The sequence below is a fragment of the Grammomys surdaster genome, unplaced genomic scaffold, assembly GCF_004785775.1.
Source record: "Grammomys surdaster isolate TR1022 unplaced genomic scaffold, NIH_TR_1.0 257, whole genome shotgun sequence".
Classification (NCBI taxonomy): domain Eukaryota; kingdom Metazoa; phylum Chordata; class Mammalia; order Rodentia; family Muridae; genus Grammomys; species Grammomys surdaster.
The window spans coordinates 1,015,808-1,040,276 of NW_021604698.1; the positions used below are offsets into that span (position 1 = coordinate 1,015,808).

The 24,469-nt window shown below is 34.5% G+C and overlaps 1 pseudogene; it reads right to left on the minus strand.

Annotated features, from left to right (window-relative positions):
• Window positions 1-266: 266 nt before the first annotated feature.
• Window positions 267-21,691, minus strand: LOC114627737 (annotated as a pseudogene).
• Window positions 21,692-24,469: the final 2,778 nt, after the last annotated feature.

Sequence of the window (24,469 nt, forward strand, 5' to 3'; positions counted from 1 at the left end):
GGTCAACTAAGGAATCCAGCTCAACAGCTAAACACTTCAGACCACAGAGTTGACATTAACAGTAGGTTACGTCTTACGACAAACGTTCTACCAACCTCTTGAGTCAAACCTACAGTATCACAGTATCACATGTAGACATTTTATCTTCCCCTTAGTCTTCATGCCACACAGACGTTTTAAATATTAACAAAAATAAACAGAAATCATGGAAAATATATTATCAGAAGGAATGAGGGTAAGCATCAAACACATAGTTCTGGTGAAGCTTAGTCTACTTCTCCCATGCGTGATGTGTCGTCATCTCCTTCCAGGGGTGGCATTTCTTCAGTTACAGCAGCACTGGTCTCATCCACAGTAGGATCATTCTCATCAATACCTAGACCAAGCTTGATCATCCTGTAGCTCCTGTTAGCATGGGTCTGAGGATCTTCCAGACTGAAGCCAGAAGACAGGAGTGCAGTTTCATACAGCAAGATGACGAGATCTTTCACAGCCTTGTCATTCTTGTCAGCCTCTGCCTTTTGCCTTAAGGTTTCAATAATGGAGTGATCAGGGTTTATCTCCAGGTGTTTCTTTGCTGCCATGTAACCCATTGTTGAGTTGTCTCTGAGGGCTTGAGCTTTCATGATCCTCTCCATGCTTGCTGTCCACCCATACGTGCTTGTGACAATACAGCATGGGGATGTCACCAATCGGTTTGACACAACCACCTTTTCAACCTTTTTCTCCAAAATATCTTTCATAATTTTGCAGAGGTTCTCAAATTTTTTCTTTTTCTCCTCCTGTTTCTTCTTTTCTTTTTCATCTTCTGGATGTTCCAGTCCATCTTTGGTAATAGACACCAAGGTCTTGCCCTCAAATTCCTTCAGCTGTTGCACACAATGCTCATCAATGGGCTCAATTATATAGATTACTTCTAAGCCATGCTTTCGGAGACTTTCCACAAAGGTTGAGTTAGCAACCTGGTCCTTGGTCTCACCTGTGATACAATAGATGTGCTTCTGGTTTTCCTTCATTCTGGTGCAGTGGTCCTTCAGAGACACCATCTCATCCCCAGAAGCAGATGTGTAGTACCACAACAGCTCTGGAAGCTTCTTCCGATTTTGAGAGTCTTCATGAATTCCAAGCTTTATGTTTTTTGAAACTGCTCATAAAACTTCTTGTAGTTCTCTTTATCTTCTGCCAGTTCAGTAAATAGTTCTAAGCATTTCTTGACCAAATTCTTTCTGATAACCTTCAGAATTTTGCTTTGTTGCAGCATTTCACGGGAAATATTTAGAGGGAGATCCTCAGAATCCACCACACCTCTAATGAAATTCAGATACTCAGGGATTAACTCCTCACAGTTATCCATGATAATAGCTCTGCAAACATACAACTTGATGTTGTTCTTTTTCTTTCTGCTTTCAAACAGATCAAAAGGAGCGCATCTTGGCACAAAAAGAAGGGCCCGGAATTCTAATTGTCCTTCAACAGAAAAATGCTTTACTGCCAAATGATCTTCTCAATCATTGGTTAAGCTCTTGTACAACTCTCCATATTCTTCATTAGTAATGTCATCAGGATTCCTGGTCCAAATCGGCTTTGTTTTGTTGAGTTCTTCTTCATCAATGTACTTTTCCTTCCTCCTCCTCCTCCTCCTCCTCCTCCTCCTCCTCCTCCTCCTCCTCTTCTTCTTCTTCTTCTTCTCTCCTCCTCCTCCTCCTCTTCCTCCTCCTCCTCCTCCTCCTCCTTCTCCTTCTTCTTCTTGTCACCATCCTTCTTCTCTTCCTCTTCTTCATCAGAACCAACATCTGTTACTTAAGGCTTGTCATCAGACTCCTTTTCTTCTTTTTCTTTCTCTTCCTCCTTCTCTTCCTTTTCTTCACCCTCATCATCACTGACTTCCTTATCACGTTCCTAATCCACAAACAGAGTAATGGAATAGCCAATAAACTGAGAATGCTTCTTCACAATCTCCTTTATTCTCCTTTCCTCCAAATACTCAGTTTGGTCTTCTTTCAGATGTAAGCTAACCTTTGTTCCACGACCCATTGGTTCACCTGTGTCAGTCCTCACTGTGAAGGATCCCCCAGATGAGGATTCCCAGGCATACTGCTCATCATCATTATGCTTCGTGATGACAGTCACTTTCTCAGCAACCAAATACGCAGAGTAAAAACCAACACCAAACTGGCCAATCATAGAGATATCTGCACCAGCCTGCAAAGCCTCCATGAAGGCAATAGTGCCGAAGTTATTGATCAAGTCAGCCTTGGTCGTTCCAATTCCAGTACCCACAATAGTGAGGGTTCGATCCTGTTTGTTGAGAATGAGATTAATGTGCAGCTCCTTCCCTGAGTCTAGTTTACTAGATTCCATCAAGCTATCGTATCTCATTTTACCCAGAGCATCTGAAGAATTGGAAATGAGCTCCCTCAGAAAGATCTCTTAGGTGCCAGTTGCTTCAGATTCTTGGTACGGGTAGTCACGTTTCGTGCGTGCTCCTTCAGCCAAGATGCCTGAGGAAACCCAGACCCAAGACCAACCAATGAAGGAGGAGGAGGTCGAGACCTTTGCCTTTCACGCAGAAATTGCCCAGTTAATGTCCTTGATCATCAATACTTTTTTTTTAAAAGATTTATTTATTTATTTTATTTATGAGTACACTGTCGCTGTCTTCGGACACACCAGAATAGGGCATCCAATCTCATTACGGATGGTTGTGAGCCACCATGTGGTTGCTGGGATTTGAACTCAGGACCTCTGGAAGAGCAGTCAGTGCTCTTAACCGCTGAGCCATCTCTCCAGCCCCCATCAATACTTTTTATTCGAATAAAATTTCTAGTTGTTCATGATCAACATACTCCACTCACATGTTTAAATATTTTGAAACTAATTTCAAGACTGAACGTTAAATAAAAAACCAGGCTCATTTCAAGTATGTGTGTAAAGTAATGATAGTATACATGATCACAGAGATTTAGAGACTGAAGAACATATGAAGGTATGTAGGTGTTGATCATCATACAGTATTTCAATTAATACATAGTCAATGCTGCAAATACTTAATTCATGATATGCCAAAATACTTTATTTCCAGTTAGATAACTAGGGAAACTTCTGTAAAAGCATATTTGTAGTTTACTCTGCCAAAGGTCTGTCCAAAGGAAAAAATAAAATTTTCTTAACTCAGGCTCCACAATCTAAAGATAGGTTCTTACTGTGACTTTTTGACAGAAAGTAGGTTTCACTTTTCTAAATAGTTTCCAAAGTCTTCATATAATAAGTTTCTACTTATCAAATTAATGATTATGCCCTCCGTTGTCTCAGAGAAAAGGGTACCAGGGTCATTGATTGCTCACTTAATTCAAAAAGGTGAGTGTATTACACCTCTAATTTAGATTCGGAAATATCACAGTATGCAATAGAAGAGCTAACATATATTAAGAGTGTGGTTTTGATTGTTTTTATTAAAATATATCTGAATGGCTAAGGTCGTAAATGCTGAAGCTGCTAAAATATATGTCAGGTTTGAATTTTAAAAGGCAAAGGTTTTTCAATATATAGAGATTAATTCAGCAATGATCTGGAAAGATTAATGAATAGTGATTAACATTTTAAAAATAGTGGTCAGGATTTTCAATTTAGTAAAGGTAATTCATGAGTTAGTTTTTAAAATTACCCAACTGCATATTTTATATGTTCCTTTTTTACTTCTATAGAAAATTATTTTCTTGGATTTATGGCTACAAATATCATCTTATCTATGGATTCACTTCCACAGCTATAGAAATGCAATGATTTATTTGTGCATAATCTGAAATCTAAGTACACAGAGGAAATTTAGAAGGCAGACATATGTTAATGGAGATTAATTTCTGAAGCATAACTCTGTGATTATATATATGATCACCAAATACAGATGGAAAGGATTTTAGAAATTAACATTAGTGGTTTTTGAAAAATAAAACAATTACAGTTTGTACTGCATTGACTTCATCAAGTCCTTATTAAATGTTAAATACCTAGACTTTCTTGAAAATATAAATAATAAGAAAATTAAAAAAAACTACAGGTGATTTGGTATTGTTGATAATCAAACTGAAGCTGTTGTACCAGTTAAAGCATACTTTTCTAAAGAATTTCATTTCTAATTTTTATGAAAGTAATATTTTTGCTTTCTAAATGACTTGACACAGTCATTTCGTTATAAACATGGTATCTTAGATGAAGGAACATATACTATCAACCATGAAGATGCACATATTCACTTACCAGTTCTCCATTGTTTTATTTTTGCAAAGACAATTTGAAAGATAACAGCTATTTCTGCAAATTTCTCCATATAGCAGATACTACATATAGACTTTGGCAATCTTAAAATTTATTGAAATATTTATTTGATATATTTTAAAAGGAATCAATGGTAGTTATTATTTTGACAACCTTAACATCTGTTCTCTATTTGCAAGGCAGCAGTACAATGACAAATGTATAAAGTAGGATTCCGGATTGATTTCCAGAGTAGCTGTACCAGTTTGTAATAGAGTGTTCCCCTTGCTCCACTTCCTCGCCAGCATGTGCTGTCACTTGACTTTGTAATCATAGCCATTCTGATGTGTATAAGATAGAATCTCAGAATTGTTTTGATTTGCATTTCCCTGATGACAAAGGATGATGAACATTTCTTTAAATGGTTTTCGGCCACTTGAGATTCGTTTGTTATTAATTCACTGTTTAGTTTTCTACAACATTTTTAAATTGGGTTACTTGATTTTATGGGGTCTAACTTCTTAGGTTCTTTATATATTTTAGATATTAGCCCTCTGTTGGATATAGGTTTAGTGAAGGTGTTTTTCCAATATGTGGGTTGCCATTTTGTCCTATTGATAGTGTCATTTGCGTTACAGAATCTTCTCAGTTTTATGCGGTCCCATTTTTCAGTTGTTGATCTTAGACCCTAAGCCATTGGTGTTTTTTTTTTTTTTTCAGGAAATTTTCCCTGTGCCAATGCATTCAAAGCTATTTCTTTATCTTTTATTAGACTTAGTGTGTCTGGTATTATGTGAAGGCCCTTGATCCACACGAGTTTTGTACATAGTGATAAATATTGATCAATTTGCATTCTTCTACATGCAGATATCCAATTTGACCAGTACCAATTGTTGAGAATGCTTTATTTTCTCCATAGTATGGTATGGCTTTTTTCTTTAATCAAAAATCAAGTGTGACTGTAGGCATGTAGGCTTATTACTGGATATTTCATTTGATTTCCCTGTCTATCTACTTTTATGCCAGTAACATATAATTCTTATTACTATTACACTGAAGTACAGTTTGAAATAAGGGATGGTGAGACTTCTAGAAGATATTTTCTTGTATAGGAGTGTGTTCTCTAACCTAGGCATGTTTGTTTGTTTTCTCATATGAAGTTGAGAAATGCTCTTTCAATGTTTGTAATGAAGTGTGTTGGAATTTTGATGGTAGTTTCATTGAAGCTGTAGATGGTTTTTGGTAAGATGGTCAGTTTTACTATGTTCATACTGATCCATGAGCATGGATCTACTGATATGTTCTTCAATTTCTTTTCTCAGAGATTTGAATTACTTGTCATAGCTTACACTAGTTTGGTTAGAGTTACACCAAGATATTTTATATTATTTATGGCTATTGTATAGGGTACTATTTCTCTAATTTGCTTCTTAGCCCATTTATCATTGTTATCAAAGAGGGCTACTCATTATTTTAGTTGATTTTGTAACCAGCCACTTTGCTGATATCAGCTGTACAAGTTCTCTGATAGAATTTGGAGGATCACTTATGTAGAAATAATTATCAATAAATCCCAATGGTGGGTTTGTTACCTGCCCCAGTAGTTTTATGTTCACAAATAAAAGATACACACATAGCCTTTATATTTTAATATGTCTTAAGGCATATGCACAATTGTTAGGCCAATGCTTTTCTTCCATGCCCTTAACCTCTACTACCCACCAATAACCCCAAGGTATTACTTACTAATTCTTGTTTTATCTTGGCTGTTCTAGACACAGTTTGTCAACTTTCTGGGACACACACTTCTGGCCCCTTCACAATGAGGCTATGCTTCTGTGTCCTGAACTATTCTTACGCACAATATATCTCTTCTCCACACACTCCTTCCACTTTTTCTCCATATCACAAGACAGGGAATTCTAAAGTTCTGCATCTGTCTGTCATACCCACCCAACTGTTGGCTGTTGGCATCTTTATTTACCAATTAGAATCAACTAGGAGCAGATTCCCAGAATCTATGTGAAGATACTTTTGTACAAACAGTTTTTAAGGGATTAATCAGCATTCATAATATAAGCAGCAACACATATATACTGTCATATAATCTGTGAATACTGATACTGTTACTTTGTTTTTCTAATGTGATTCCTTTTATCTCTTTAGTAGTCTTATTGTTCTAGCTAAAACTTTAAGCACTATATTGAACAGATATTAAGAAAATGGACATAACTGTCTTGTGCCAGATTTTAGTGGAGTTGTTTAAGTTTCCCTCCATTTAATGTGATGTTGTCTATCAGGTTACTGCATAGTGCCGTTATTGTGTTTAGGTCTGGAACTTGTATCTCTGATCACTCCAAGGCTTGCTTGTATCATGAAATGTTTAAGGTATTTTCAGCATTACTGAGAATATCATGTGGAATTTTTCTTTCAGTTTGTTTATGTGGTGAATTACATTGATGGATTTTTGTATGTTGAGCTAGCCCTCCATCCATGAAATGAAACCTACATTATCATGGTGAATGATGTCTTTGATGTGTGCTTGGATTCAGTTTGTGAGTATTTAATTAAGTCTTTGTGCATCAATGTTTATAAGGGAAACTGGGATGGAATTCCCTTTCATTGTTGAGTCTTAGTGTCGTATAGGTGTCAGGGTGACTTTGGCAGCATAGAATGAGTTTACCTATGTTCCTGATGTTTTTATTTTCTGTAAAAGTTTGAAAACAAATATTATTTGTTCATATTTGAAAGTCTCATAGAATTCTTCACAAAACCCATCTGGCCTTGGAATCTTCCACCCTTTATTGGAAGACTTTTAATGTCTGATTCTATTTCCTTAGGGGTTATAGAAGTATTTTCATTGAGTACTTGATCTTGATTTGACTTTGGTAAGTGGGATCAGCCAAGAAAATCATTCATTTCTTTTAAAATTCTCTATTTTGTGAAATAGAGGCATTTGAAGGGAGAACTAATAATTCTTTTGAATTTTCTTAGGTTCTGTTATTATGTCCTCTTTTTAATTCTTATTTTGTTTATTTGGATACCATCTCTGCCTTTAAATTAGGTTGGCTAAGGGACTGGATAACTTGTCAATTTTCCTTAAGAGCCAGCTCTCGGTTTCATTGACTCCTTGCATTGTTCTCTTTGTTGCCAACTTACTGATTTCAGTCCTTGGTATGAGTATTTCCTATAATCTACTTCTCTTGGCTACATATGCTTCTTTTATTCCTAGAGAATTTTTGTATATTTTAAAATTGCTAGTATGAGCTCTCTAATTTCTTCATGAAGGCATTTAGTGATATGAACATTCTATGTAGGATTACTTTCATCGTGTCCTATTAATTTTGGTATGTTGTGCCTTATTTTCACTGAATTCGAGAAAGTCTTTAATATCTTTCTTTATTTCATCACTTTCACATTAGTCATTGAGTAGTGCTTCCAGGAATTTGTAGGGTTAGTATAGTTTACATGAGTTTTGTAGGCTTTCTGTTGTTTCTGTTATTGTTGAGTACAGCTTTAGTCCATGATGACCTGATAAAATACAAGGGGTTATTTGTATTTTTTTCAATCTCTTGAGCTTGCTTTGTGATGAAATATATGAGCAATTTTGGAGAACGTTCTGTGAGTTACTGAGGACAAGGTCTAATCTTTTGTGCTTGCATGAAATGTTCTGCAGATACATGTTCAATTCATTTTATGCATATTATCTGTTAGCTTCATTATTTATCTGTTTAGTGTCATTCTGGATAATCTTTCCATTGGTGACAGTGTGATATCGATGTCTTCCTCTACTAATGTGTGGGGTTTGATGTGTGATTTAAACTTTAGTACTATTTCTATTGTGAATGTGGGTGCCCTTACATTTGAGGAAAACTAGTTTACAACTGAGATGTCATCTTATTGGACTTATGCTTTGATGGATATAAAGTATAAGTCCATCTCTTCTCCACCTCTTCTGGTTAATTTTGATTAAAAGTCTATTTTATTAGGTATTATAATTGATACTCAAGCTTGGTTGTAAGATCCATTTGTTTGCCCTGATGTTGGCTGTATGCTCCTGACACTGAAAGGACCTCTCTGGCTGCTCACCTGTGTTGTCTGTGTCCCAGGTGGAACTAAATGTTCTCAGGGTGTCACAGGCCTCCTTGGTAAAAGAGCCAGAATTTGGAACTTAACAATTGGTGATAGGGGACAGAAAGCAGCTAATCTCTGCTGCTGCATCCCACGTGGACCAGACATGTAAGGAATCTGTGATGTGAGGTCTAATTTGCATGTTCCTGGGAACTTTCTGTGCTCCTCAGGAGAGAAAATGTGGAAAGTGATAGAGCTAAGAGCAGTGGATGTACAGTATACAGTTCACCTCTGCATGCTAACAATTCCTTAATGCTTTATCAAACAAATTTGGTAACAGTGTTCTTTCATATCATTCTGTATGATCTCTAATACATGTATTACTTGGGATGTGTTTACCTATTTTTCTGGTGCCTTCCTCATATAATTTGTGTTCTACCATTCTTATCCACTCACATACAACCATGGCCTGTGAATTGTTTCCTGAACTTTGCAGTCTCTCCATCTGATGTATACTCACATATCAAGATTTTGTACTAGGAATCTTAGATAATAAAGAATATGTGGCATTTGTGATTGTAGTTTTAGGTTTACTTTCTCAATATTATCTCTTTTAGTTCTGTTTACCTGAAAATTTTATGACTTCACTTAATTTTTCTTTACAGTTGAATGGTATCCCATTGTGTATGTGTATTATGCTTTCATTATTCATCTGTTGAAGGTCATTAAGGTTGTGCTTAATTCCTAGCATCTGTAAAAAAGAATGGGAATGATCACTGATGAGCAATTACTGATAAAAATAGTATGTCAAACCCTCTAAGCATTTGCCAAAGATTAGTATAGGTGGACCATAAGGTAGATTTATTTTTAAAAATTTGTGGCTATTATATACTTATTTCCAGTGTGACTATACCAGTTTGTAACTTTCAGACAGTAATTGAAGTTTCACCTTTTCCCACAAACTTCCCATCATTTCTTTGTTTTATTGATCTTTGTGATTCCACTGGAGTTCAATCAAGCTAATATTTATCTAATATCCAAAACATGTTAACTGCAAACAACATAAACAACAATCTATGAACAAATATAAAAGAATAAGACACATATAAAATTCTGAAATAAAATACTAGCCAACTGAATATAAATACACCATGAAGGTCATCCACTATGATCACATTATCTTTAATCTGGGTATTAGGGAGATCTTTAGTAAATGTAATCCAGTAAATATAACAAGTCACATAAATGGACTAGGAGACTAATTTCACATGATCATCTAAAAAGAAGAATGAAAACATTTGAAAATATACGACCTGCTGTCATGAAAGAAGTTTTAAAGAGAGTTGGAGTAGAGAAAACATACACCATCATAATAAAGACTATAGAACATCTCACAGTCAATATTATGCTAACTGAAGAAAAAAAAGACCCAAATGTGAGAAGACTCCCCATTGTTGTCACTCTCATTTAATATATTTAAAATTATATTTTGTGTATATGATATTATAATATACTTACTTGATTTTTCTCTTTTCTCTCCAACCTCTAAATATTCACACACATACTTACACACACACACTTACACACACACACACACACACACACACACATATATATATTTGTATATATTTTTGTGAATATAATACATATTTTTTGTATATATTTTTGTGAATATATATATATTCACAAAAATTCATGGAGCAAATTCTAGAAACAACTGTAGGCTTAGATTTTTCAAAACCTACTTTAATATGGAATCTTAAATTCTTTAATTTCACTTTTTGCCCACAACACAATGAAGGTAGTGTAAACGAAAAGTTAATAGGGCAAAAGAAGATGTAAAACTGTTTTGAAATTGCTCTTTTGGCCAATTCCAATCTTCATTGTCAGGTTATTAGGAGTTCTGTTCACATGGTAGTAGCTCAATCCACTTGCAAAAACCATTCATGAATCAGCAGTGGCGGTTTGACGCAAAAGAAATTGCCAGTCTCTGCCAATCAGCCTGAGTCCATGTAAGCACCAAGAAGCAGCTGAAATATCAGGAGTTCCTTCATTAGTTTCTCTTTATGAAATCACAACAAATGAAGATCAAGGAGGAAGGCAAGGCTAACCAATGGCACAACATTGTCCACTGTCTGTTTTGTTATACTTATATCTTTTCTACACATTAGATGTCCTCTCAAGCAACTACTGTAAAAAAAAAAAAAAGAAAAAGAACAAATCACATGCTGTTTTCCAGTCAGCTTACTCAAAAATGACATATGTCTGTTCTTAGCAAAACATCCTCCCATGTGACTGCTTCAGAATAAAACTTCCTCTCACGTATCTGCTTCACCAAACCATCCTCTCATATACATCTTGTCATAAGTCATTTTCCAAAAAAGTATTACATGATACAACTGAGTCTCCAAGTAAACCAGCAATTCGACTTCAATCAACATTTTTGAAAAAGTGGTACTTTACAAAACCAATTGAGAAGAATCACTAACCTCTCTATGCATCAACAGTAAACATACAAAAAAGAGATTCCCTCCTCTCCAATTAAAAAAAAAATCAAAGAAAATAAAATACCATTGAATAATCCTCACCAATAAACTAACAAAGCTCTACCGTGAAAACTTCACATCTCTAAACAAAGAGATTGAAGAAGACAGTACGAAAGGGAAAGACATCACATGCTCATTGATTGGTAGATTTTAAGTTGTGAAGAAATAACAGCCAACTATGACAAAGATGAAAGATAACAAGTACTAGTGAGGATAGTGAAGACAGGAAGTCTTGCAGTCATGTGGTAGGATATAAATTATTACAGTGATTATGGAAAGTTTAGTGGATATTACTCAAAAAGGAAAGACATAGATAGTCGCACTAAGAAAACCACCCCTAAAAATGGCTACAGGGGTGAAGTGTGTACTGTAGTCAAAGAGCACTGGGGTTTTCACATTAGTTGTTGCATTATTGATAGAAGTGAATCAAGAGAGTCACTATAAGAATCCATAAATTTGGAAATGTGTGAAGAAATTTCAAAACTTATAATTAAGTTAGTTCTAGTGAAATAATAGTTTTCTCTTAAGATTGATTAAATTTATACTGTTGTCAATCAAGTAATTCACTTTACAGCTATTATTATTAGGGTATGTGTATATGCATGTGTTTCTGTATTTATGTCAGTAAATGGTAGGTGTTTGCTTATCCATTGAATTCAGAAATGTCCATACAGTATTCTGCAGCTGGAATTACAAGTAGTTGTGAGCTGTCCAACATAAAAAGAAGCTGCACTTAAATACTCTTGAATATTAGGGAGTATACTAGACATCTGGACTATCTTTCCAGCCTATACTTTCTTTAAATATGTATTTAATAAAATACATCCACATATATATGAGTAAAAATTACACAATGCCTTCATAGTGTCTTAAAAACACTTAAACCTTATACCTGAGCAAATAAAGGACTGGCATATATGTATCTATTATCTAATAATTTCACATAATATGATATTATAGTAAGTGTCTCATTCAGTGGGGAATTAAAGGCAATGACTTTAGTTCATCTGTATCAGTTTACTATATTTTTTATAAAATTCATGATATGAGTGTGTTATTATAGAAGAAGCAAGCTTCCTTCTGCTAGTGTATCCTCTCTAATCATATTAGAAGTCTGTGGCACAAAATAAGTAAATAAATCTCAGGCCAGAACTGCCCATGTGCTAAGATCCCAAGAGTGGCTTTCCAATCAGTTGAATGCATTGGATTGAACATTAACATTTTCTGGTGCTAGAACAACCCCAAGCATAGGAACCTTGTTCTGGCTGTGTGTCTAAAACAGAGGAAGATATATTAGGCATTGTAGAGAAGGTAGGTAGTATCTAAGGTAGCTATGCATAGATTAGCTGAAGTCACATACATGTAAACTTAGTCATAGTCTCATATTTTATTTTAAATTATTTAGTTTAAATTATTTGAAATTTGTGTATCATTGGTCCGCATTCTGCTCCACTGCTGGACTGTGGGACAAGCCGCTTGGGCAGGCAAATGCAGAGAAGCTAGACTGTGTTTACCAGTACAGCTGCTGTTGTGTGCTGAGGTATAGGAATACACCAAGACACTGCTCACAGAGGGTGGTAAAATGCAGTATGAAATGTGGCAGACCAAAGTTGTGTTTCCCTGGCTTCTGGGTCTCCACTTGTCACTGGAAAACCACAAAAGAGAAGTTGGGAATAAAGTGTCAGGGGGCCATGGGCCAATGACAAGGCGGTGGCCTTTGGAGATCCGTGGACTGAAGACAATGATGAACCTGGGGCCTGAGAAATGGGGAACTCTAGCAAAACTCATCAGACTATGTGGTTGTAGTGGTCTGGAAGCACACAGAGGCCATATATGGAAGATTTAGGTTGTGGCTCTGTAAGCAAAGGCCTTCTCCGTGCTCCCCAAGGTGGGAGATAGTCCTTGGCTCCAAACTTCATTGGCTCATCGTAGAAAATGAATGCATACCAACCACTCAGGGTGGGCCACATATTAAATACCTTTAGCTGAGAGGGATGGCTAGTGGGGCAATCTTATTGGCTGAAACCTCAAGGTTTCTAGATACCTCATTATCATAGATAAATCTGTTTTGGGCTATGTGATCAACATGGAGAGTGTGGCCTTGTATTCCAGTCCAGGAATCTAGCAGGGAGGAGGAAGATGTCTACCTTCTGAGATGCCCAGGTGCCAGGATTCAGATCCATTCTACCTTATCAAGGTTCCTAGCATGATCTATTGTCCCACAGTGTAGTTTGATATTTTGCTTCTATAAATTATAAGTTTTGTTGAATTAATCTATTGAACTAGCAGAGTCAATATTCAGTTCTCAGTGGGAGAAAAGCTTACCTTGCAAAGTATCAAAATGAAAAGAGGAGTGTATTAAGTTTTGCATTTGTAACATTATACTCTTCAAGTCAATCTACTATTGGCTAAGAATCCACGTTATTTTAATGTCACCTGATTTAAGGTAGTGTTTCTCTTCGCTCTACTCTCTCTCTCTCTCTCTCTCTCTCTCTCTTCTACCCTACTCTCTATGTGTGTGTGTCTATGTGTCTGTATGTTTGTTTGTATGTGTTAGATAAAACTGGATAACTTTAGGTAATTCAAGTACATGTAAAAGTAGAAAATTTTTCTTGTATTTAAACTCCAACTTCCATTAAATAATTCTAGGAAAAAATAACTTATGATGTCAGACATACACCACTTTAAAATGTATATAGTTCAAAACTAAATTAACAGAACGTGTTGTGTACGCTAGCATTCCATAACAAACTTAAACCTTCATGGATACTGGTTTCTACTCATTAATCTCAAACCAAATATAACTTATCGATATTTTTGGTGCCATTAACTTGTTTGAGTTTCATCCTTAGTAATATGCAAACACTAAAATTTTGAATTATAATAGATCAAACATGAATTATACTTGACAACTAGGTAACTTTACAGAACACAGTAGAGCTAACGTAAAACATTCCTTCTAGTTTCAGATAAATTTTAAATAAAATGTATAGTTAGATATTTTATATTTGCTATAGTGCCCCCTCCCCATTGTATTGTATTGCTAAATATAGTACAAAATCAGGGCACCTTTTCTTCTGAAGAAGCTTTCTGATACTGAATCATACTCTCTTCACTGTAATTAACACACACACACACACACACACACACATACACATATATATATACATATATATATGTATATATATGTATGAAATTTTTCATTTTAAGTTTAGTTAATAATTGAATTGCTATTATAACTTTCTGGAAACTAAACAGAAAAACATCCTAGGAAAACATGTTGAATAGTATTTATTTTGTAATGGATTACCTCTAGCACAAAAATAATAATAAAAAAATAACCCTGCAAATAATTTAAAGGCAATATTCTGAGATCCAAAATTAATATGACATAGTAGAAACTTCTGCATAAAGAATCACAGGTGTAGAAATAAAAGCCAGGCTCAGATTATACAGTCCAGAGGTACTTTTCTGCAGTAAATTTCAGATTGTTAAGTTCATATTTTCTTTCTTTATACAATTCTGGAAATCGGATAAAATGTATAATGTGAATATTAGATATTTGTTGATCACTAGATGGCAGTAGAGGTATAATTCTGAGACTGTTAGAGCAGCACCAGACACAGGAGTTGAACAGTATTTGATAGCTTCTTTTCAAAGGTTAGCTGCTAGGAACACGTTTACTATCAAAAGAAATGAATGCAAAGTAAAAGAAAAGTGAAGTGTCCTACCCCAGTAATATAGTAAGAAATGCTTTCAAATAGTAACTTCGAATATTTTATCAAGATACACAGTGAGTACTTTTCTGTTTAAAATAACAAAGAAAGAAAAAGTGCATCTACAACTTCTAAAACAAAAAAAAAATAAAGAGCAGAAAATAAAAGAGCATTTCTCTCTATCACCGTTTGACCTACAGATACACAAAGACACAATGAACATGTCAACAAACACCCATCAATGCATCCATATACACACAGTCACACGTAAACATTCATACATAAGCATACACAAATACACATGGACACACAATCACTAGCTAGCTAAGTATAACATGCTGGTGAGAAGTCTGCAGTCAGTTTATAAGGGGAGTTTTGTGTGTATCTCCAATTAGCAGATTGTAAGGCAAACAATAAGGAAGAATGAAAACATGACTCTTCAATAATTGGTGATGATTATAGTGACTATAATCCAGTTAGCTTTTTTATTTTTCTTGTTTTATTGGAAGCATTTTTCTGACATGATATATCCAGGCTATTGTTGCCTCTTCTTCTCCTCCTCTCAGATCTTTCCTATCTCCTCTACAATTCCAATCCATAATATTATTGTCTTTTTCCAGAAAACAATACAGACTTCTAAGTGAAAATAATAAAGTATATTATTATAAGACAATACAACCTGAGGTAGAGGTGAATTTAGCCTACCTTCTCCCGTGGCTGAAGTGGGTTGGTAGGCCAGTGCTTCACCATCAAGTGAATGATCCTTTGTTGTAAATCAGATTGAGTTTTAGCATTGATAGAGATGTCGATAACTTAGAAATATTATTCTAGAACTCAGCTCACGGACAATATAGAAGAATGATTATATTTCAAGGCATAAAAATCATAAAAATATAACTTTCTTAATGATCTGAAAGGAACTCATGGTGATTGTGGACTGCTGATGATAGTGATGAATCTCAGGTCCTCAAAATTGTTCATTGATTTTCTTCTTTGTAAAGAAACTTTTGTAATATAAAGACAATTTCTGATCTGTCTCCCATATGTCAGTTTTATTAGCATTCATAAGTATCATATCAGAAAGATCATTCTTAGAATATGCATTTGTAAGGAAAGAATCTTGAGATGAATAAAATTCATCTGGAATTTATAATTTGTAATGCTATTTTGGTGTCAGGATCATTTGTGACAGTGTTAACAACTATAGAGCAACATAGGTAGTACAAGGAAAGACTGCATACACGTATGTTTAAGACCAACTATATTCCTCTCCATAGACATAAATAGAATAATAAAATCTTTCTCAAACAAGAGACATAATGATTAAGTTTGAAATAAATAAAAAATAAGAAACTTATGAACATAGTAGAGGGGGTTAAGGTTAAACATATGTCTTATATACATAGACAAGTAATTTTAAAATAATGAAGAGACAGTAAATAATGTAAGTTGGACTGAAATTGAGAAATTAGAAAACAACTGATATGACAAATGAGTACAAAATACCCCACTACTGAACTGTCCTTTTAATGTATTTTGTTGACTTCACAGAAAATTTAACAAAGCATTTTGTATATGGACCAGTATACATCCATAATGCGGAGGACTATGATTGAAGGAAATACTGTCTTGAAGGAGCAAAATCCTTATTATATGTCATTAGTTAATTACCTAAAAGTAAATCACAAAAGTGGAAATGGCGAGCAGGTTAGTAAAAATGAGTTAAGACAATTAAAATTTTGTAAAAGACTTGGAAAAGGATTCTGCATAATAAGTAGTAATGTCAAGCAACATATGTTATTTCATTCAAAGGAAATAATGGTTTATATTTTAAATATATGAGTTTGAAGATGAATACCAATTTCAAAATCTGAACATCTTAAAAAGAAACCAGAGTGAAATATCAATATTAACTTCACTAAAAGCCAACAATCCTCAAACAATATATGAAGCTTATAAACTTTTTGCAATCAATGAATAAAAAATACAAAGCATTAAAAGACCATTAATTTCTCATTCTTTTCAATTAATTTGTACCAAAGTGTTAATAAAACCAATTAAGTGTTTCATAAGATGACTGGTATTCGTAGAAAGAACTTAATATTTTAGGATTCCTAAAAACAGATAGGGTAAAATTTACACAGATTTCAGCAAATGTGAGAAACGGTACTATGCTACGGGAGTACATATAAGATATTTAATGGCTGTTTTGGTAAGGAAAATTACCTGCCACACAAGCACAACTTGAATTCAGATGTTTAGAATCCTGTGAAAATCAGGCCCAAAGCCCATAACAGGCAGCTTTGTTAGGAAGAGAGAAAGGAGAATTTCAAGGGTTCATTAATTAGTCATCTTTGTCAAGCAGATGAGAGTCTGTGTCTCAATGATGCAATGGGAAGTAGCTGAGGAATTCACTTCATATAGACTTCTAAACTCTACAAGAACATGGATACAGTTGTGTGGCTATATATAACCATGCAGACATAGCAACATAGACTTGTTATCTGTTAGTCTGAAAATTGAAAATATGATTTCAGAAGTAATAGTAATATTTGGAATTGGTACATATAACATTTAATGAGAACTGTTTAGTTTATCCTTTCTATGTAGTCCTACAAGTATTGCTACATAAAATATCAAACACACACACACATGCACACACACACACACACACACACACACACATACATATATATATTTGTTAATTGTCATACAGAAATTCTTGAGTAATAAATAAGAAAAGCTAAGCTAAACACTTTTTCATTAAATTCTTACATGTACCAATTCAAAATTAACAGATAACCTTCATATCTCACAGCTACTTGTAACGCCAGACTGTTCAATATGCAGCTACCCTGAAGCAGATTCCCAAATAAACTATCAAACAGAAATTAAAACCAAAAGAACATAATAGATCTCACTAGAGGCAATGTTTAAAGTCATATTTATTTTCCCCACTTGAAAATCTAGTAATATATCCTCAAGACAATATTTAACATTTTTTTGTTAGATGTGAGCTGCTGAATTAGATAACCCAAGAGGATGGAGAGGACAGAACCAGAAGGACTGTCCTAAGGACAGTTACATACAGAGACAAATGCTGCAAGCAGGGAAACAGGCATCACAGACCCATCTAAGCTCTATGATATCACACATGAAGTTATAGGACTTGGTATCTTTGGACTAGTATTTACTCAATATTCTGTCATACCTCTCATGTGAAATATTAATACATATTATGTGCTATTAAATGCTGAAACCATGCACATTGCATTTAGATTTTACAGTACTTACAATTCTAAGATTGCTTTCGGTTTCAGAAGATGCTTTGAACTTTTGAACACTCTTAAGACTTCAAAGATACTAAGAAGACTTTGAAACTTAGACTAAATGATTTTGTATCGTGAAAAATGTCATGAGCCTATAGGAACCAGGAAGTGAGTGTAGTAGTATGAATGAAAATGTTTCTTCATTGTAAACAGAAAAAATTGTATGATTGGTTCCCAGTTGTTGGCTTTATGTGCAAAGGCAGAGGTGGTTGGCCTTGTTTGATGAAGTACATAATTGAAGGTAGGTTTGAGTATTTATACCCTCAACTCTGTTCCCTCTCTACTTCATGCTTGTGGTGAAGATTATGAGTACTCTGCTTTCTAATTCAGTTGCTATACCTCCTATTTGTTGCCACCCTTCACTACCATGAGGGGCTCTTATCCCCCTGAGTACTGTAACCTGAAAAAAGTTCTTTCTTTCCTAAGTTGCCTTTGGTCACAGACACAGAAAAGTAACTATTATATCAGTAAGTCTGATGGATGTTTTCAGAGTTGGCCATCAGCTATATTGTTCATAGTTATACCACATTAATTAGTATCATACGAATTCCTAGTAATTAGTAACATAAATCAATGAATAAATCTAATTGCTAAATATATAAATGCATGCACATAGCAGCAAGCTTTAAAGTTTGGTAGTTTTTATAATAAAGTGAATTAAATTTCATCATTCTGATTTTAACAGAGAGAAGTGCAAATGCATGATTAAGTTTGTATATGTAAGAGTTTCTTTGCTGACAACAATACTTTCAGGAATGACAAGTTTATTCTGAGTTAAGTTCTGTTCAGCTGGGAAAGCCTTGCTACAGTCAAGGAACTGAGAAGATAGATGCTGGTGCTCATTTCACTTTCTCTTTTTTATTCTGTTGTCCACCTAATTTGACACTATTTAGAAACTCTAACACATAGACTCTGGCTACTTGTCTTCACACCATAAAATCTAAATTGATGAAGCTGACTGTGAAGATTAACGCAAGTCCACCTCTTTTCAAAGTGATACCTTACACATCACCAAATCATGACAAGAGAATTATAAAAGGCAGTAGTTGTGTTTTATCCAAGTTGGTACAGCATTACACCAAGGCAATATTCAGATATTGAACTTTACTTTCTCTGCATGTTTACCAGAATACTTATGACACTGATGACATGATATACTATTCAATACTATTTTGTTGTTGTATATCTATAGCATAACATGAGATCTGAGACGGTAAGACCCCATCAATAATTTTACTAGTAAGAATTACTTTGGCTAACTAGATTGTGTTTTAATTTGAAATTCAAGGTTTTTAGATTTACTTCTGTGAAGAGTTGCGTTGGAAATTTGATAAGCATTATATTTAATCTGTAAATAAATTTAGGTAATATGGTCATTGCTCCTGTGAATCTATAATCATGAGAGGTCTTTCTCTTTTTTACCGTCTTCTTGAATTTGAATTTCATCATTCAATGTTTTAAGATTATATATATATATATATATATGTATATATATATGTATACATATATAATTACTGTATATGTGTATATATACATATGTAATATATAATCATATATACATATTGTATATACATACATACATACATTACGTACATATTATACACTATATATATACATATATATGTGTGTGTGTGTATATATATATATATATATATATATATATATATATATATTATTCCAAGTTCCCCATACCCAGAGGATATTCTGAATAATAGTTTCTTTTATTTTTTCATTATGTCTGTATTTTGTATATAGGAAAGATACTGATTTTTGTGTGTTAATGTTTTGTCTTGCTTCATTACTAAATGTGTCTTTAACAGGGGTGTTTAACCTATGAATACTGACACATTTAAGGTGATCAAATGACCTATGAATAGAATTGCATCTCAAACTGCTAATAATTACATTTTGAATCATAACAGTAGCAAATAAATGTTCAACACCCTTAGTAATAAGAGAAATGTGAATCAAAACCCCTCTGAGAGTCCATCTAACACCTGTAACAGTGACTAAGATGAAAAATTCAAGTGACAGCACATACTAGACCAAGGAGAAAAATCTTTCCTTGCAGTTGCAGTGAAAACCTGTAAACCACTTTGGAAGTCAATCTTGAATTTTCTCCGAAAATTGTAATAGTTCTATCTCACGATCCTGCTATACCACTTCTGGACAGATACCCAAAAGATGTTGCACCATACTGCATGGACACCTGCTCAGCTGTGTTTCTAATAGCTTTAGTGGTAATACTTAGAAATGGAAACAACCTAGATGTCCCTCAACTGAAGAATGGATAATGAAAATGCGGTACATTTACACAATGAAATACTACTATGCTATTAAAAACAAAGACTGCATGAGATTTGCAGGCAAATAGATGGTACTAGATAATATTATCCTTAGTGAGGTAATATGACTCAAAAGATATGCATCATATATATTGAGCTATAAGTGGATATCACCCATAAATTACAAGGAAACTATGCTACAGCCCACAGATCCAAAAGAAGCTAAGTAACAAAAAGGGCCCAAAGAGTAATTCTTGAATCTCATTCTGAAGGGGACATAAAAAAGGACATTGGAAGTGGATGGAAAAACGGAATTGTGTGGGACAGAAAGTTGGGATGATGATAGTTTTGGAAATCAGATGTGGGTAGAACGTGGGTCTTGGTGATGGGGCTTGGAAAGAGAAAAATTGGTGCAAGGCATGTTTGGATCAATCTGGAGTCCTGGGACATTGGAGGCTCCTGGGAGGATATGAAGGTAACCATAGTGACAGAGAAACATTTTCAACTGTTAGATATTCTTAACAATTAGTGAGTTTAAGAAAATAAACTACAGAAATAATCACTGAAAATAAATCAGTAAACCAAATAATTTCATTAAAAATGAGGTACAGAACTAAACAGAGCATTCTCAGCAGAGGTTTCTCAAATGGCTGAGGAAGACTTAAGGAATTTTGACCATTCTTAGCCATCAGGAAAATGTAAGTCAAAATTACTTTGAGACTGCATCTGAAACCTGTCAGAATTCCTATGAGCAACAACAAAGTCCCTGTTCAAGCTGGTGAGGATGTAGAGCAAGGGGAAGATTTCTTCATTGCTGGTAGAAATCTATACTTATACAAAATCAATATGTAGGTTCTTCAGAAAACTGGGAATTGATCTACCTCAAGACCCAGTTATGGCACACTTGAACATACACTCAAAGGATATTTCATTCTATAACAAGAAGGTATGCTTAATCAAGTCTTGGGTGTCAGTGGAAAAACATTGAAACAGATGGCTATAAGCTATTGTAAAGAGGCAGTTTTTGTGACAATTTACCAGCCTGAGTAGTTACAGACCTTGTAAATAGGTAGCCTTGGCAGACAATACCAACTTATATAAGGACAATCGAGTCATAGGCAGAGTCACAGTGACTTGTCCCCTGAACCTTCACCCAGCTGTTACCCAGTTCTGAAAGATAATTGTATTCCCCCTGAACACCCACACTCCAGTGTCATTCCCTTCCCCACATCCTGACTTTCTGTGTTTATAACCTCTGTGTGAATGAATTATGATTTGAGAAAAAATAAATTATTTAAAAAGAAAAAAAAAGAATACGCAAAATAATATTACTCATAATAGCCAGAAACAGGAAACAATCTAGAAGTCCCTCAATTCAAGAATGGAATATTATTCAGCTATTTAAAAAGCTCATCAGCAACCTCTCTGCTTACCTTCATCAGACCTGTAGGTCCTGAAGCATACAGGTTAAATTCTCTTTCTGTACCCATCTTCGTTGGACATTGAGTCTTCCTGGACACCCCCAGGTGCATTAAGTAGTATGTTATCCCCACTCAATCCCTATTATCCCATCACTTTTCAGGGCATCTTCATCAGCCCTGTTGATATGAAAGCACACAGGTTAGAATCACTTCCCACACTCATGTCCCTGGTTGCTGATTCCTGTTGGGCACCCCTAGCTGCTCTTAGCACCTGTTGGCCCAGCTGGACCCCAATTATCACATCATTTTTCAGCACGCTTTTGTCAGACTTACTGATCTAGAAATATACAGCCCAAGAATACCCATAAGAAGCCTGTCATACCAGAATTATCAAGGTTAGCACCCCTCTCAATACCTACTACAATAGGAACATAGAGAAAGTAAAGCCATCCAGATGGCTAAAGGCCCTAGAAAGAATGCAATCAACAAAACTCAGAGCAATATGAACCCTTCAGAGAGAAACTACCATAATACAGCAAGACACATATATCCTAAAACAACTGAAGCACAAGAATATGATCTTAAATCTAATCTAATGAAGATGATAGTGACCTCTAGAGAAGATATGGAAACCTTTTAAATAAATACAGGTAAATACAATTAAAAAGGTAAAAGAAATAAATACAATTGTTTAAGACATGCATGAAAATAAAAGCAATAAAGAAAACACATATTGAAGGAACCTTGTAGAGTAAAAACCTAGGTAAGAGAACAAGAACAACAAAGGCAAGCATCACCAACAGAATACAAGATGTGGAAGAGAAAGTCTTGGGTGTAGAATATACAGTAGAAGAAATATTTGAGACACCAACATCCAGAAAATTTGGGATACCACGAAAAGACCTAACGTAAGAATAATAGAATGTAATGAGTCCTGGCACTAGTGACCATAAAATATTTTTAACAGAATCATAGGAGAAAACTTTACCAACATAAAGAAAGAAAAGCTTATAAACATTCAGAGGCTGATAGAACACAAATTTAACTGGACCAGAAAAGAAAATCTTCCCATCACATAATAATCAAAACACTAAATCTGCAGAACAAAGAAAAAAACATTAAAAGTAGTAAAAGAAAAAGGCCAGGTAAAATAAAATGGCAGACCTATCAGAATCACACTTGTCTTCTCAAAGGAGGCTCTAAAAGATAAAAGGGCATGAACAGATATCTAGCAACCTCTAAGAAAGCTGAAGGTGCCAACTTAGTCTACTAACAATCAACATAGATGGGAAAATATAAGGCACTTCAGGAGAAACTTAAATTTAAATAACATATATCCACATCACCAGCCCTCAAGAAAATATTAGAAGAAAAGCTGCAAGTTAAGGAGGACAATTACATTCAAGAAAACACAGAAAATCAGCAATTCCATACCAGCAAAAACAACAGAAGCACACCACACCACACCATGTGCACTCACACACATACAAACACACTAAACACTAATATCATCATCCACAAAATGACAGGAAGTAACAATTATTGGACATTAATACTTCTCAACAAAACTGAATTTAATTGCTCAATGAAGAAGTTACAGGCTAACAGAATGAATCTGAAAGCAGTATCCATCATTCTGTTGAATATTAGAAACATACCTAAGTAAATAACATCGACCTTACCTCAGAATAAAGGGCTTGAAAAACTTCCCAAGCAAACAGACCCAAGCAGCAAGAATGCATTCTAATATCTAACAACATATATTTTGAACGAAAAGCGCTTTATAGTGTGTCCATGGAAGTCAAAGGACACACTATGGAAAAGTAAAAGTCTACAATCAAAGGAAAGTCTACCAAAGTGATATTTTAATTCTGAATATCTATGCCCCAAACAGGATGAAACTTATATTTGAAAAAAAATTACCAAAGCTTAAATTGCAAATTGAATCCCACATAATAATTATAACAGGGGACTTCAAAACTCAACCCTCACAAACGGATAAATCATCCTTACCAAAACTAAACAGAAATAATGGAACAAAGCAATATTATGAATCAACTGGATCTTACAGACATCTACACAATATTTCACCCAAACACAAAAGAATATAACTTCTTCTATGCACCTCATGGATCCTTCTTCAAAATTGACTATAGAATAGGTCATAAAATAATCTTTAGCACATATAAGAAAATTGAAATAACACCTTGTATCTTATCATAACATCATGGATTAAAGCTGTACTTCAACAACAGAAACAACAGAAAGCCCACATAGTCATGGAAACTGAATAACTCTATACTAAATGATCTTTGGGTCAGAGAAGAAATAAGAAAAGAAATCATATATTTTATAGCATTCGATGAAATTGAAGGTAAAATTTTCCAAATTTTGGGACAAAATAAAAGCAGTGGTAAGAGTAAAGTTCATTGTATTAGGTGTCTCCATAAAGATTTCAGAAAGTTCCCAAAGAAGCAATTTAAAAGTATTTCTGAAATCTCTAGAAATGTGATACCAAACAGGAGTAGAAAGCAGGAAATAATAAAACTGGGGCTGAAATCAATCAATTAGAAACAAAGAGAACAATGAAAGAATCACTGAAACAAAGAGTTGGTTCTTTAGGAAAAATCAACAAGATCAACAAACACTTATCCAAACTAACCAAAAAAACAGAAAGATAGCATCCAAAGCAACAAAACATGAAATGAAAAGGGAGACATAACAACAGAAAAGGAGGGAATTCAAAAAATCTTAGGTGTTACTTCAAAAGCCTGTTCTCCACAAAATTGGAAAACTTTAACAAAATGAATAATTTCTAGACAGATGCCACCTAACAAAGATAATTCA